The following is a 17,251-nucleotide window of genomic DNA, read 5'->3' as shown; positions in this document are numbered from 1 at the left end:
TCCCACTTCACCTCAGGATAGTTCACTCACATTACCAATCACCTAGGCTTCCACCCATCATCCAATGACTACAGGCTTTTTAATGTAAAGTCAAAAGTGACTGCTACAATTGATGTACAAGAAATATTGGGGGTGAAATTCAATGTCGGCGGGGGTCACAAAACGGGCGGTAGCGAATTGGCCACTCGTTGTACTTGTCCGTGACAGTATTGGTAGCAGTGACCACCGCACAGTCTTTGTGGAGGCGAAGTCCCGTCTTCACACTGAGGACGCCCTCCAACGTGTTGTGTGGCGCTACCACCGTGCTAAATGGGATAGATTAAGAATGGATTTAGAAGCTCAAAACTGGGCAGCCATAAGGCACTGTGGGCAGCAGCAGGATTGTATTCCACCACAATCTGTAACCCCATGGCCTGGCATATCCCTCACTTTACCATTACCATCAAACAAGGGACCAATCCTCGTTCAATGAGGAGTGTAGAAGAATATGCCAGGAGCAGCACCAGGTGTATCTGAAAGAGCCAGCTTGGAGGGCGTCCTCAGCGGAAGCAGCATGCTGTAGACAGAGCCAAGCGATCCCATAACCAACGGATCAGATCAAAGCTCTGCGGTTCGGCCGTGGCCATTTGTGAATGGTGGTGGACAATAAACAATTAACCGAAGGAGGAGACCCCATGACCATCCCCATCCTCAATGGTGGCGGAGCCCAGCACATGATTGCAAAATACAAGGCTGAAGCATTGGCAACAATCTTCTGCCAGAAGTGCCAAGTAGATGATCCATCTCGACCTCCTCCTGAGTTCCCCACCATCACAGGTGCCAGTGTTCAGCCAATTCAATTCACTCCACGTGATAACAAGAAGCAGCTGGGCACACTGGACACAGCAAAGGCTATCAGCCCCAACAACTTACTGGCTGCAGTGCTGAAGACTTGTGCTCCAGAACTAGTCGCATCTTTAGCCAAGCTGTTCCAGTAAAGCTACAACACTGGCATCTACTCGACAAAATGGAAAATTGCCCAGGTATATCCTGTGTACAAAAAGCAGGACAAATCAAATCCGGCCAATTACGTCCCATGAGCCAACACTCAATCATCAGCAAAGTGATGGAAGATGTTGTCGACAGTGCTATCAAGCAGCATTTATTCACCTGCTCACTGATAATTCAGTTTGTGTTCCGCCAGGATGCATCCTTGGTCCATGCATGAACAAAGAGCTAAATTCCAGAGGTGAGGTGAGAGTGACTTGCCCTTGACATCAAGCCAGCATTTGATCAAGTGTGGCACCAAGGAGCCCTCGTAAAACTGAAGTCAATGGGGATCAGGGGAAAACTCACCTGGCTAGAGTCATACCAAACACAAAGGAAGATGGTTGTGGTTGTTGGAGGCCAATCATCTCAGCCCCAGGAAACCGCTGCAGGAGTTCCTCAGGGTAGTGTCCTAGGCCCAACCACCTTCAACTGCTTCATCAATTACCTTCCTTCCATCGTAAGGTCAGAAGTGGGGATGTTCGCTGATGATTGCACAATGTTCAGTTCCATTCGCAATTCCGCAGATAATGAAGCAGTCCATGCCCGCATGTAGCAAGACTGAGATGGCATCCAGGCTTGGGTATGTAAGTGGCAAGTAAGTCACGCCACACAACAACAACTTGCATTTATATAGTGCCTTTAACATATATAAATGCAATTACCGCCACAAGTACCAGGCAATGACCATCTCCGACAAGAGAGCGTCTAACCACCTCCCCTTGACATTCAATGGCATTACCATCGTTGACTCCCCCACAATCAACATCAACATCCTGGGCGTCACCATTGACAGGAAACTTAACTGGACCAGCCACACAAATACTGTGGCATAGTGGTTAGCACTGTTGCCTCACAGCGCCAGGGACCCGGGTTCGAATCCGGCCTCGGGTGACTGTCTGTGTGGAGTTTGCACATTCTCCCCGTGTTTGCGTGGGTTTCCTCCGGGTGCTCCGGTTTCCTCCCACAGTCCAAAGATGTGCAGGTTAGGTTGATTGGCAATGATAAATTGACCCTTAGTGTTAGGGGGATTAAATACGTGGGGTTACGGGGATAGGGTGGGATATGTGTTGGTGTAGGGGTTACGGGATCGGGTGGGATATGTGTCGGTGCAGGCTCGATGGGCCGAAATGGCCTCTATCTGCACTGTGGGGTTTCTGTGATTCTGTGAAGAGCAGGTCAGAGGCTGGGTATTCTGTGGCGAGTAACTCACCTCCTGACTTCCCCAAAGCCTTTTCACTACTTACAAGGCATGAGTCAGGAGTGTGATGGAATACTCTCCATTTGCCTGGATGAGTGCAGCTCCAACAACACTCAAGAAGCTCGACACCATCCAAGACAAAGCATTCCGCTTGATTCAGCACCCCATCCACCACCTCAAACTTCACTTCCTTCACCACCGGCGCACTGAGGCTGCAGCATTTATCATCTGTAAGATGTACTGCAGCAATTCGCCAAGGTTTCTTCGACAGCACCTCCCAAACCCATGACCTACTACCACCTAGAAGGACAAGGGCAGCAGGTGCATGGGAACACCACCACCTCCAGGTTCCCCTCCAAGTCACACACCATCCTGACTTGGAAGTATATCGCCATTTCTTCATCGTTGCTGGGTCAAAATCCTGGAACTCCCTCCCTAACAGCACTGTGGGAGTACCTTCACCACACGGACTGCAGCGGTTCAAGAAGGCAGCTCACCACCACCTTCTCGAGGGGAAATTAGGGATGGGCAATAAATGCTGGCCTTGCCAGCGACGCCAACATCCCGTGAATGAATAAAAAAAAATGTTTAAAAAAATAGGGGACCAGGAGTCAATGTAGATCAGCAAGGATGGGAGTGCTGAGCAAGCAGGACTCGGTGCAGGATAGGTAGATAGTTTTGGATGAGTAATGTTTACAGAGAGTGAAAGGATAAGAGGCCAGCCAGGTGAGCTTTGGACTAAACTAGCCTGGAGGTGGCAAAGTTATATATGAATGTTTCAGTGACAACTTGGCTGAGATAGGAGTGGAGGCAAGTGATATTATGGAAGTGGACGTAGGCGTTCGTTGTGATTGAGAGGATATGGGGTTGGAAACTCAGCTCAAGGTCGAACAGGATGCCGAGCAGCTTAAGACAAGAGCTGGTGTGGGGGGACCGAGTTTGTGGCGGGGGCTGAAGATGATGGGCTCGATTTTCCAAGCCCCGAGGAGGTGGGTTTGGAGGCAGGAGTGGTGGGAAAATTGCAGAATCGGGAGGCAGGAACCCATCCCGCCTCCAAGCCAATGTCCCAGGAGGCGGGTACCCGACCTGTGCTGGGAGCTGCCTCCCCGAGACGGGAAGGGGATTAGTGCCAGTTAACTGCCTGTTAACAGGTAGTTAACGGGCAGTTTTTTGCCTAATCCCTATTTTTAGCCCTGAGGTGTGGGCTGAATGACGGCTCCGAACCACTGCAAGTTAGCAAGGCGGGCCATCGGTCTACAGGGGTTGAAGGAGTCGAGATGTCCGGTGTTTAGGTGAGTGATGGGTGCATGTATGCAGAGGTAAGTGTAAAGCGTTTTAATAAGTTTTACTTACCTTTACTTTCTCCTGCAGGCTTCCTTCCTTCAGTTCTCGGGAGTCCCTCAGTTCACGGGCACGGAAAGCAGAATGGCCGCTGAACTGTCAAAAGCTGCAGTGTACTGGCCACGCTAGACATGCTCCTATCTAGCTATCCAGCAAGTTAAACACTCATTCATAATAATTCTTCGTGAAGCGGTTTGCTGTTTGAAGCTTTTACTTGAACGAATTTGTGAAAAGATATTGCGTTTGGCCTAACATATGAAGTCAGATTACACTGGATTGAAAATCCCTCATGGAATTCTCCATTACTTAAGTCAGGTTCTTCCTGGTAAAACTGCTTCCTGGGGTCAACAGGAAGAAAGGTAAGGTCAAATGACCTCTCACAGGAAGAAAGGAACAAAGGTCAAATGACCTCACACAGGAAGAAAGGAACAGATGACCTTCCCAGCTTACAAACTGTTAACACAATAACCGCCACCAGAGGGTGCTATTGCATGTAAAAACATCCAGGCTGTCACAATGTCCATCGGTCCAGAACATGCAGCCTCTGCTTTCTGGTCTGGAGAGCTCGCTAACTGAGTCTGAGTAGAAGGACTCAAGTTAGAAGACAGATTCAGTGTTTGACAGCTTCACAGAGCTGTCAAACACTGATTTTTCATCTGTCAAAAGCTCTTGACAGATGAAATGTCATTCGCTGACGTCACCAGAAACCAGGTGTCCCTTCATTGGCCTGCTGAGCCCGCTGGGCGGGCTTATTAACAAGGTCAATCGAGAAAATAGCGTGGGTTGGCCACAAATCGATGGAGGCGGGATTACAACCCAAAAAGTGGGAGTCCCGCCTCCAAAAGCTCCCCATTGACAAAATCGAGCCCGATGGCTCTGGTCTTCCCAAAGTTCAAGTGAAGGAAATTACGACTCGTCCAAACTATTAACTCTGCCTTCCACTATCGGCACTCATAATCGGTTTTACCTGATAATATCACCTGCACTCACAGTTTAAACAAAAATCAATTAAGAGAAACAAAAACATAAGCACAAAACAACCTGTGCTCCTGTTCTGTACCTCCCGCTGAGCAGTTACGAAGCAACCTGTTAACGAGGCGTCTGAGAGGCCATCTTAGAGTTTAGCAGATAGTCGAGTGAATGGAAAAGGTAAATCTGGAATATTACTTGAAGCTGAATAGAGAAAGTAGGACAAGAGGACATCAATTAAAAGTAGTAAAAAGTAAATTTAAGATTAATGTCAGGAAATTCTTATCTACATGAAAAGTGATCTACGTAAGGCTTATAGGAAGAGTAGTGGACACAAAAATCCTGGAATATTTTAAGAAACAATTGGATGCTACAGCGGAATTACATAGAATTTACAGCAGAGAAACAGGCCATTCGGCCCAACAGGTCTATGCCGGTGTTTATGCTCCACACAAACCTCCTCCCAACCCTCTTCATCTAACCCGATCATCATATCCTTATATTCTTTTCTCCCTCATGTGTTTATCTAGCTTCCCCTTAAATGCATTTATACTATTCACCTCAACTATTCCTTGTGATAGCGAGTTCTACATTCTTACCACTCTCTGGGTAAAGAAGTTTCTCCTGAATTCCCTATTGGATTTATTGGTGACTATCTTATATTTATGGCCCCTAGTTTTGGTCTCCCTCACAAGTGGAGACACAAATGGAGGGCCTTCTTCATCCGTAACTATCTTCTGATCTGTGGAGCCTTGCAGAGATCAGATAGCAGAAAGCCCTCCTGTTGTTGAATTGGGAAATGGCGATACCATGTAGGGAAACATAAAAATGAGGGGGGAAAAATGTTTTAAAATATACTGGGGGTAATTTTCACCTTCATGCCTGGGTGGTAATCCAGCAAAGTAGGTGGGTCACCCATTGTAGGACCCGTCTGATTTTAATTTTTCATCTAGTTATGTTGCTGTGTAATGCAGGCTCCTCCCAGTGGAAGGTGGAATCAAACAATCGGCACAGTTCCTGATTAACTACAACAAAAATCAGTGACAACGTCCTCTTGGATTTTTTTTTACAGCTTAATGACTTGTGAATGTTTGCATTTACTTTGGTTGCTGTATCTTTTGGGGGCGATAGGGTTTCTTCATTTGATGAATGGTAAGGTTATCAGAAAAGGCAACTAGCCTGGATACTGCTCCAACTGGAAATAATGATGGTCGTGAGCGTGTAGGTTGAATATAGTGCGTATGTGGTGAGATTTTATTGCCCTCTCATATTCCCATTGTCAGTCAATGAAAGCACATGATAGAACATGTTGTAAAATGTTATAAAAAGCTCCATTATAATGTCCAGCACAAACAACCGCATGATTTGTCACATTTGCAAAGATGAGAACTGTGTCAAAGGTAAAACATTTTACCAATATATAGAAATAATAAATAGAGCTGTGTTTACCTTTTACAATGTACCATTTAGGAACAAGTCACATAATTAATTAGTTTCAATGAATAGAATTGTCCCCGAATTTCTCTTGCTCTAATATGCCCTAAACGAACCATTTTGACGCTAAGCATCAGGAGCTTTTTTGTTCCGTCAGAGTAGGCATCTTATTTAATAAACCCCTGTTTAAAGCAGTTGGTGCTTGATGGTTCCCAAGCTGCACGGGCCGGGGAAATATAATGGCCATGAGAGGTCAAGGACGCAAGGGCTGATGAGATATTTTGAAGCTCTGGGAGAAGCCCTGCTTATGAGATTAAATAACTGGAGTACAGTCTGTGATCAAGTAGATTTTATGTGCTCTGTGGAAGGGGATAGGAACAAATGGCCTGTTCTCATTGCACACTTTCTTATGTTCGTTGCAGTTTTTCTATTCTTGGTTTTCATTAAAGGAAAAGACTTGCATTTATGTAGCTCCTTTCACGACCAAAGCGCTTTACAGTCAATGAAGTACTTTTTGAAGTGTAGTCGCTGTTGTATTTTAGGAAAGACAGCAGCTAATTTGCGCACAGCACGCTGCCACAAACAGCAATGTGATCATGACCATATAATCTGTTTTAGTGATGTTGATTGAGGGATAATTATAGGCCAGGACACCAGGAATATCTCCCCTGCTCTTCTTCCAATTATTGCTATGGGATCTTTTCCATCCACTTGAGAGAGTAGAGGAGGCCTCGGTTTAACGTCTTATTCGAAAGACGGCACCTCCGACAGCGCAGCACTCCCTCAGCACTGCACTGGAGTGTCAGCCTAGATTTTTGTGCTCAAGTCTGTGGAGTGGGACTTGAACCCAGAATCTTCTGACTCAGAAGCGAGGGTGCTACCAACTGAGCCATGGCTGACACACAAAGCAAAGTTTTCCCTCCGATGCAGGCTGACCTGGATTACACTGCCAAATCTATTGAGTTCAGATCCCAAAGGTCATGACGAAGCTGTACAGTGTGTTGGTGAAGTACACCTGGAGCACTATTTACCGTTATGGTACTGCAACATAACCTGACAAAAAAGCACTGTCAAGGAAAACAAGGCTGATCCCTGGTATAGAGAAGTGCTACAAGCAATCATTTAAGATAGTGCTCTTTATAAAGGGACATGTCAGGAGGGACCTTATAGAGGAACAGAGGTAGGCCATTCAGCCCCTCGAGCCTGTTCCAGCATTAAATTAGATCATGGCTAATTTGTACCTCAACTGCATTTACGCACCTTTGCTCCATATCCCTTGATACCATTACCTAACACAAATATGTCTGTCTCTGTCTTGAAAGTTTCAATTGACCCAGCATTCACAGCCTTTTGGAGGCGAGAATTCCAGATTTCCACTACCCTTTGTGGAAAAATGTGCTTCCTTTCACTCCTGAATGGCCTCGCTCTAATTTTGAGATTAGAGCCGGGAATGAGAGATTACAGTTATGTGGATGGACTGGAGAAGCTGGGGTTTTTCTCCTTGGAGCAGAGAAGGCCAAGAGGAGATTTGATAGAGGTGTTTAAAGTCATGAAGGGTTTAGATGGAGTAAATAAAGAGAAACTGTTTCCAATGGCTGAAGGGCCGATAACCAGAGGGCACAGATTTAAGGTGATTGGCAAAAGAACCAGAGGCGACATGAGGAAAAACTTTTTTATGCAACGAGTGGTTAGGATTTGGAATACACTATCCTGATAGGGTGGTGGAAATGGATTCAATAAGTAGCTTTCAAGAGGGAATTGTATAAATACTTGAAGGAGAAAATAATTGCAGGGATACGGGGGAAAAAGCTGGGGAGTGGGACTGACTGGATTGCTCTTCGAAAGAGCCGGCGCAGACTCGATGGGCTGAATGGCCTCCTTCTGTGCTGTACTATTCTATGATTTTTATGCCCCCTTGTTTTGGATTTCCCCACCAGAGGAAATAGTTTTTTTGTATGTAGATTAAAAGTAGATTATACCCAGGAAAACAAAGACAAGTACTGTGCACAGTGACAGAAAACTAAGGCCACTATTAGAGCAGCTAAAAGACTAATGGAAAAAGAGAATAGTGGTCAACTGTGGTAGTAATGGATAAAAGCTTCTTCAGAAACGTTAAGAGTCCGGAACATCAAAGATTGTATTGGGCCATTGAAAGATGCTCAAGGACAGATTAGAAAGGACGCTCAAGGGATGGCAGCGATACTGAATGAGTACTTTGCATCGGTCATTACCCTTGAAGATGATGCTCAACTGACCGCTTTAAGTGGTGTTGTCATCAGTAAAATTAGTAATATTAAAATAGATGAGGATATCGTTTTAAATAGAAAAAGAAGCCTTAAAATAGATTGAGCTGTCGGTTCAGATGATATCCACCTGAGGGTCCTTAAAGAAATGGGACAGGAGCGATGTGGGTCACTTGCCATTATCTTTAACAGCTCGCTAGAGTCAGGAAGTGTTTCCTCAGACTGGAAGGCAGCTAACGAGGCTTGAAAGGGTGATAAGGCAGAGCCAGCTAACTCTAGGCTCATTAGCTTGACTTTAGTAATCAGTAAGATGCATAAACGTATCATAAGAGATGCCCTACATGACCACGTAGATAGAGAAGGCCTTATCAGGGACACACAACACAGCTTCCAAAAAATAAATTTGATTGAATGTTTTCAATAAGGTATGTCGAAAAAGCCTACTCTGTAAGGTGCGGCAATTAGTGGTAATCTGCAGTGGTGCATTGAGAATTGGCTGAACGGGCATAGGCAGAAAGTTGTTTTCGATGGATTTGGAGCTGCTTGGAGACGGTTACCAATGTGTCCTGCAGGGAACGGTATTGGGAGCTTTGCTCTTTACAATCTTCCATAATGACCTAGATGTAGGTGTTGGGGAAATGGTCCGCAGGTTTGCAGACGATACCAAGCTCTGTGTGAGTGTTAGGACTGTACAGGATGCTCAATTACTGCAAGCAGATCTCAATGTGTTGGGGGAATGGGCCCATGATTGGCAAATTGTTTTTTAACTTAGAAAAGTGTAGTGTTATGCACGTGGGCAGGTCTAATGCTAAATAAACATACATCCTACAGGGAATAGAACTGAAGCCAGTGGGGAAAGAAAAAGATCTGGATGTTATAGTGCAGCACCCTCTAGAGATTCATGACCCTATAGCTAAATCAGAGTTTTATGTTGTATTCACAGTATAATTCATCACAAAACAAAGCATACTATTTTCTCCTTGTACAGAACCTTGGTTAGGCCTTAGTTAGAATACTTTGTCCACTTTTGCTCCCCTCACATGGGTGGGGATATTGAGGTTTTGGAAAGGGTGCTAAAAAGGCCTACAAGATTGATTCAAAAACAAAATACTGCGGATGCTGGAAATCTGAAACAAAAACAAAAAATGCTGGAAGTACTCAGCAGGTCAGGCAGCATCTATGGAAAGAGAAACAGAGTTAACGTTTCAGGTCGATGACCTTTCGTCAGAACTGGAAAAAGTTAGAGATATAACAGGTTTTACGCAAGTACAGAGGCAGGGAAAGAGGGGAGGGGAGGGGAGGAAAGAACAAAAGGGAAGGTCTGTGATCGGATAGAAGGCAGGAGAGATTGAAAGACAAAAGGGATGATGGTGCGAGGCAAAAGGAGATAGTAATGGGAGAAGTAAAGAAACAAAAGGTGGGTCTAGAGGAGGTGTAAATGGCAATAGCAGAATCATCAACAACTGCTGTCTGAAAAAATAGGGGCAGAAATTAGGATCTGAAATTGTTGAACACAATGTTGAGTCCAGAAGGCTGTAAAGTGCCTAATAGAAAGATGAGGTGCTGTTCCTTGAACTTACGTTGAGCTTCATTGAAACAGTGTAAGAGGCTGAGGGCAGAGAGGTCAGAGTGGAGCGAAGAATTAAAGTGACAGGCGACCGGAAGCTCGGGGTCACCCTTACGGACTGAACGGAGGTGTTCCGCAAAGCGGTCACCCAATCTGCGTTTGATCTCCCCAATGTGAGCATCGTGAGCAGCGAATACAGTATACTACATTGTAAGAAGTACAAGTAAATCGCTGTTTCACCTGGAAGGAGTGTTTGGGGCCCTGGACAATGGGAAGGGAGGAGGTAAAAGGGCAGGTGTTGCATCTCCTGCGCTTGCACGGGAAGGGGCCGTGGGAAGGGGAGCGGGTGTTGGGGGTGATTGAGGAGTGGACCAGGGTGTTATGAAGGGAGCGGTCCCCTCGGAATGCTGAAAGGGGAGCGGAGGGGTAGATGCGTTTGGTGGTGGGATCATGCTTGAGGTGGCGGAAATGGCGGAGGATGATCCGTTGAATGTGGAGGCTGGTGGGGTGAAAGGTGAAGACAAGGGGAACCCTATCGTGGTTCTGGGAGGGAGGGGAAGGGGTGAAAGCAGAAGCGCAGGAAATAGAACGGACACGGTCGAGGGCCATGTCAACCACGGTCGAGGGGATCCTCAGTTGAGGAAAAAGGAAAACATATCGGAATGGAAGGTGGCATCGTCAGAGCAGATACGATGGAGATGGAGAAACTGGGAGAACGGAATAGAGTCCTTACAGGAAGCGGGGTGGGAGGAAGTGTAGTCCAGGTAGCTGTGGGAGTCTGGGCTTATAGTGGATGTTTGTTGATAGCCTATCCCCAGAAATGGAGAGAAGTTGAGGAAGGGAAGGGAAGAGTCGGAGATGGACCATGTGACGGTGAGGAAGGGTGGAAATTGGAAGCAAAGTGAATTAAATGTTCTAGTTCAGGGCGAGAGCAGGAAATGGCACCGATACAGTCATCAATGTACTGGAAAAAGAGGTGAGGGAGGGGACCTCAGTCGGACTGGAACAAAGAATGTTCCACATATCCCATGAAAAGGCAGGCATAGCTAGGACCCATGCGGGTTTCCACAGCAACACCTTTAATTTGGAGGAAGTGAGTGGAGTCAAAGGAGAAGTTGTTCAATGTGAGAACAAGTTCAATGGGAGAACAAGTTCAGCCAGGCGGAGGAGGGTGGTGGTGGATGGGGACTGGTGAATTATTCTGGTGAATCTGCACTGTACCCCCTCCAAGGCCAATGTAACATTCCTTAAGTTTGGTGCCCATAATTGAATGCAGTACTCCAGATGGGGTATTTAGAATGGAATTTAACAGGACAGAGAAAGTAAACACAGAACAATACTTCCGGATATGTCAGGCCAGTGTGACAGGAGGGCACAGGTTGAAATTCAGAACAGATGACACTAAGTATTTCTTTACACACAAGGTGATCAACATTAGAACAGGTTGCCAGAAGGATAGTTGAGCTCAGAGAACTCATTTCAGACCTCAACCACCTAGGCAAGTGCAACAGGCGCATGGGAACACCACCATCTGTAAGTTCCCCTCCAGTCACAGACCCGACTTGGAGATATATTGCACTTCCTTCATCGTCGCTGGGTCAAATTTCCTGGAACTCCCTCCCTAACAGCACTGTGGGAGAACCTTCACCACACGGACTGCAGCGGTTCAAGAAGACAGCTCATCACCACCTTCTCGAGGGCAATTAGGGATGGGCAATAAATGCTGGCCAGCCATGCCCACATCCCGTGAATGAATATAAAAAATGACTAGTTGCTTTTGTAGAAGGCTATATGATTTGTATTATGGAAGAATGACTTGAAATGGGTTCTTTGTCTGAACCTATCTTGTGATAAGCTATTTAATTGTCGATTTTATTGTTTTGGGGCCATCCTCACAATCCCACTGATTTAATTTGCGTGATGTACAATTTGTGAAATCTGCATTATTTTATCCTCTGTAATTTTTTTTTTTTTTAATTCGTTCCTGGGATGTGGACGTCGCTGGCAAGGCCAGCATTTATTGCCCATCCCTAGTTGCCCTTGAGGTGGTGGTGAGCCGCCGCCTTGAACCGCTGCAGTCCGCGTGGGGAAGGCATTAAAAAAGTATTTTAGCGTCTGGCATCTCAAGAATATTTTTAATGGTGTGAGTGAGGATTTGTTTACGATACCAAACGCAGTCTCCCTAAATTGAGTATTCCAACTGGGTCACTGTGACCTTGGGAGGAAGTGATCCACACGCATAGTGCTGGGATCTTTGTGACCTTGAGAGAAAGTGCACGCACAGCTTTGTGTTTGGCCGGATTCTGGAAAGAGGAGCTTTGGCAGAGCCTCCCCACCAGCTGCTCTCTGGAGCCATTTGGGGTGGACAAGTCTCCACAGCTGATCACTCACCCACAGAAAGGCACATTTTGCAGCTGTTGGCCATTGGCACCCAAACAGTAATAAGATAGCAAAATACTGCGGATGCTGGAAATCCGAAACAACAACAGAAAATGCTGGAAAAACTCAGCAGGCCCGGCAACATCCGTGGAGAGAGAAACAAAGTCAACGTTTCGGGTTGAAACCCTTCGTCAGAACCAACACAAACAGCATGCTCCCAATCTCTCATTATGAAATCCCAGGGAGATTTTTAAAAATTAAATCGGATCCAAAAAAGGGTTAAACCATACAGAAAATAACGGGTTTCAAATCTTATGCAAGGTAGTTCAATAAAGGGGTGGTTCAAAGGCACTTCCGATGAGTGTACTCTTTTGGGTACGAACAATAAACAAATAAACTGTAACTTAAAAAATACATTAAATGAAACTTAACAAATTAAATTAAAATTTGATTGCCGAGGGCGATGATGCGCTCCAGTCCCTGCAGCGCCCACCGGTCGCAGAAGGCCTCGAGCATGCCAGCGGACACCGCATGCTCCATCTCCAGGGCCACCCGGGCGCGAACGTGGCTGCGGAAGAGAGGTGGGGCAGTCGGGCCGAACGACCCCAGAAGTCTTGGGGAGAGAGAGGGAGAGAAAAAAATCCCCCTAACTCACATTTTCAACACTATATTTAAAAAAAAGCAGAACTGTCTCAAGATGCTGCTGTTGTTTTTTTTTATCTCCGTGTGCACCGTGGGAATGCGGGTTGACTTTTTTAAATTTAAAATTTGAACCTTTTACAGTAAATCACATTTACAGAGCTCAAGTCTCAGCTCTTTGTACAAAGTCACAAGCCCTCATGCCTACAAGGCAGGGGTCCCAGTCTCTACAAGCTTCTTGGTCGTCTTCAGTTGTTCATCAGGATAGCGGGTCTCCAGGAATTCACGCAGATGAGGGTCGGCGCTCCCAGTGGAGGGTTCGTGCAGATCCGACATTCTTCTCCATCTGCATCGCCGAGCGGAGCCTTCCGCTCTCCCGGCCAAACAAGTGGACTGTAAAAAAGCTTAAAAAACCCTAGATTAATTTTTAAAACTTATCAAATTAAATTAAAATCACCCCGGCTGGGGTGACGATGCACTCCAGTCCCCACGGCCGCCCACTGGTCGCGGAAGGCCTCGAGCGTGCCGGCGGACACCGCGTGCTCCATCTCCAGGGCCACCCGGGCGCGAACGTAGCCGCGGAAGAGAGGTGGGGCAGTCGGGCCGAATGACCCCAGAAATCTTGGGGAAAAAGAGAGAGAGAGAAAAAAATCCCCCTAACTCACATTTCCAACACTATATTTAAAAAAAAAGCAGAGCTGTCTCAAGATGCTGCGGCTTCAGCGACAGGCGGCCGCACTGGACGGACGCTGACGTGAAGCCGAGGGCGCCGACAGGGGTCCTTTTCTAGCTGCGTGGCGCGGTTGCCAGGCACTGAAGGCCCGCACTCCATCCAGCTCAACATCGCCCGGAGGCCAGAGAAAACTACACACACCCCAAAGAAGGGATTGGGAAAAGCCGGAGCTAAATGTCAGTAAGATCGCAGCAGGTATTGGCGCTCGGGCTCTGCCGGCAGCGGCGCGCTGCCTGTCCAACAGAACAAAACAAAACCAGACCATCCGCTCATTATCACGTTGCTGTTTTTTGTGGGAGCTTGCTGTGCGCAAATTGGCTGCCGTGTTTCCCCCACATTGTAACAGTGACTGCACTTCAAAAGTACTTCATTGGCTGTAAAGCGCTTTGAGGTGTCCGGTGGCCGTGACAGGCGCTATATGAGTAAGTGGTGGAAGCAGCACACTCAATGTTTTCATTTATCACATTGCTGTTTGTGGGAGCTTGCTGTGCGCAAATTCCGCCGTTACAACAATGGCGACACTTCGAGAATACTCCATTGGCTGCAAAGTGCTTTGGGGACGTCTGGTGGTCGTGAAAGGCGTATATAAATGCAAGTCCGCCTTTTCTAGGCGCTTGAGGGAAATAAACTTGCAGGGCTACGGGTATAGAGCGGGGAATGGGACTGACTGGATTGCTCCGCAGAGAGCCGGCACAGACTCGATGGGCCAAAGGGCCTCCTTCTGTGCCTCTATGACTCTATAAATGCAGGTCTTTTTTGTGCGGGCCTGAGAGCCTCTGCGATGCTTGGGTGGGGGCGGTGGTAAGAGCAAAGCCACAGGTCACCAATACAAGATAGTCACCAATTCGTCCAAAATTGGGGAATTCAGGGGAGGCTTCTTCACCCAGAGAGCGGCGAGAAATGTGGAACCCACCACCGCTGGGGAGTGGTTGAGGCGGATAGCATAGATGCATTTAAGGGGAGGTTAGACAAGCACACGAGGGAGAAGGAAATAAAAAAAGAAAAGGCGGGCTTGCATTTATATACAGCGCCTTTCACGACCACCAAAGTGCTTTGCAGCCAATGAAGTATTCTTGAAGTATCGCCACTGTTGTAATGGAGGAAACGGCAATTTGCACACAGCAAGCTCCTACAAACACCAACGTGATAATGAGCAGATAATCTGTTTTTTAGTGATGTTGATTGAGGAATAGGTATTGGCCAGGACACCAGGGGATAACTCCTCTGCTCTTCTTTGAAATAGTGCCATGGGATCTTTTACGTCCACTTGAGACAGGGCCTCGGTTTAACGTCTCTTCCGAAAGAGCTGAAAAACTAGAGGCCATCAATATAAGAAATCAAATAGGGAATTCAGAAGGAACTTCTTTATCCAGAGGGTGGTGAGAATGTGGAACTCGCTACCACAGGGAGTGGTTGAAGCGAATAGTATAGATGCATTTAAAGGGAGGCTAAATAAGCATATGAGGGAGAAGGGAATAGAGGGTTATGCTGATAGATTTAGATGAGGAAAGACGAGAGGAGGCTTGAATGGAGCATAAATGCCAGCATAGACTGGTTGCACTAAATTGCCTGTTTCTGTGCCGTATATACTCCTATCCTAAGATCGGCAGAGGGTCCACAACCGGCCCACTGCTGTTAACTTCCAGCACTCTTTGTAACCTCGTTTGATTTGCGTTCACTCCGAACAGCAAACAATCTCCACATGTTTAAAAGCTCCATGTTCCTCCTCCTGCTGCTGTTACTGGTGGTGGATTTTCCTTTCCCCGTCAAATCCATTTTTAGTGCTTTTTTTTGAAGGAAAACTAGATGCTGGCAGTCTGAAGTTAAAAATGAGGAGCACGGAGCAGGCCAGTCAGCCTGCGAAAGGGAAAAGAGGAGCTCTTTACAAAAGCAAAATACTGCGGATGCTGGAAATCTGAAATAAAATCAGAAAATGCTTGAAATAGTCAGCATCTGTGGAGAGAGAAACAGGGTTACCGTTCCAGGTCTATGACCTTTCGTCAGAACTGGGATGCTTGTGTTCGGCTGTAGATTGCCTGCTGTGATTTCCAGCATTTTCTGTTTTGTTACAGTTTTAACGTTGGGTCACCAGACAATCCCAGACGTTCTTGTGTGTTTTGTCAGTTTTCTTTTAATGTAGTTTTTCTTTATAACCTTTTCCTTTGTGTTAGCCATGGCTCAGTGATAGCATGCTTGCCTCTGAGTCAGAAGGTTGTGGGTTTAAACCCCAATCCAGAGATTTGAGCATATAATCCAGGTTGACTCTTCTGCACAGTACTGAGGGAGTGCTGCACTGTTGGAGGTGCTGTCTTTCGATTGAGACATTAAACCGAGGCATTATCCACCCTCTCAGGTGTATCTAAAAGTTCGCATGGTTCTACTCAAAAAGCAGGGGAGCTTTCCTGGTGTCCTGGCGAACATTTGTTCAACACCTAAAAACAGATGACGTGATCATTTATTTTATTGGTGTTGGGAGCTTCCTGTGTGAAAATTGGCGGCTGCATTTCCTACATTACAATAGTGACAACACTTTAAAAGTAATTCATTGGCTATGAAGCACTTTGGGATCTTTTGAGATCCTGAAAGTCACTATGCCCTTGCAAGTTTGTTCTTCCTTTATTACACCAATATTTCAATCATGTAGTACTTTCTTTGCTTAGAATTAAGCTGTTGTTTTCTTCAGCATGTTCTTCATGCTTTCATCAGCTTGGAACATGCTGAATGAGATTTGCTTGCGCTCATGTTATGTCTGTTAACCTTTTAAATCAACTGCTTATAACGATCTATTGAATTGGATGGTGCAGTGCATATGTGTGTTTTTCCTCACTTGACATACACGAATGAAATGTGAACAGATTTTTTTTGTGCACATACTTTCACCGCACTTATACCCAAATAGTGCTCCTTCCAGTAAACCCAAGAAAGTCTATGTTTTATTCGTTCTGGAAGCTGGAATTTTCACTATTTCCATTGATGATTAAATACTGCAGATTTTGACGGTAGAGGTTAGTTTTTTTTTGCTACCAAAAATGAGGGAAAAATAACCATATGCAACCAATTAGCATGGCAGCTGTCCTTATGGCCTCCTTTGGTGAGGTTGTCCGATGACATTAGTGTCAAAGAACCAAGCTAAATACAGAATGTACAGACGTGATCTTAAAAAAAGGAATGAGGGGCAAAGAGAGAGTATGAGAATAGATTAGCGATTAACATAAAAAGGAACCCAAAAGTCTTTTAGAAACATGTAAAAGGTTAGTCAAAGGAAGAGTAGGGCCAATTAGGGACCAAAAAGGTGGTCATCTTGTGGATATAAAGGGGCTGGCTGAGGCACTAAATGAATACTTTGCATCTGTCTTCATTAGAGAACAGGATGCTGCCAGTGTAGCAGTAAAGGAGGATAGTAGCGATATTGAAAGGATAAAAATAAAGAGGAGGCACTTAAAATGTTGATAGTCCTCAAAAAGTCACCCGGTACGAATGGGACGCATCCTAGGTTACTGGGGTGGAAATTGCGAAGGCTCTGGCCACAATCTTCCAATCCTTCTTAGATGTGGGGGTGGTGCCAGAGGACTGGAGGATTGCAAATGTTACACCCCTGTTCAAAAAAGAGGAGAGGGATAAACCCAGCAATTACAGCCCAGTCAGCCTAACATCAGTGGTGGGGAAACTTAGAAAGACAATAATCCGGGACAAAATTGACATTTGGAAAAGTATGGGGT

General features: G+C 45.9%; 1 protein-coding gene across 2 annotated transcripts in view; it reads left to right on the top strand.

Annotated features, from left to right (window-relative positions):
* Positions 1 to 13,200: 13,200 nt before the first annotated feature.
* eftud2 (elongation factor Tu GTP binding domain containing 2) overlaps positions 13,201 to 17,251 on the top strand; it is a 69,253-nt gene continuing 65,202 nt past the window's right edge. Inside the window, exon 1 of one of the 2 annotated variants that reach the window (XM_085966262.1) lies at positions 13,201 to 13,727. The gene's annotated coding sequence lies outside the window, so the exon portion shown is untranslated. The remainder of the gene's footprint in view (positions 13,728 to 17,251) is intronic. The other variant, XM_085966261.1, reaches the window with a different exon arrangement.

Source organism: Somniosus microcephalus, chromosome 24 (genome assembly GCF_052327205.1).
Source record: "Somniosus microcephalus isolate GS21.2 chromosome 24, FLI_Smic_1.0, whole genome shotgun sequence".
NCBI classification, from domain to species: Eukaryota; Metazoa; Chordata; class Chondrichthyes; order Squaliformes; family Somniosidae; genus Somniosus; species Somniosus microcephalus.
The sequence above is the reverse complement of the archived record's forward strand: the minus strand, read 5'-3'. Positions and strand labels throughout refer to the sequence as shown.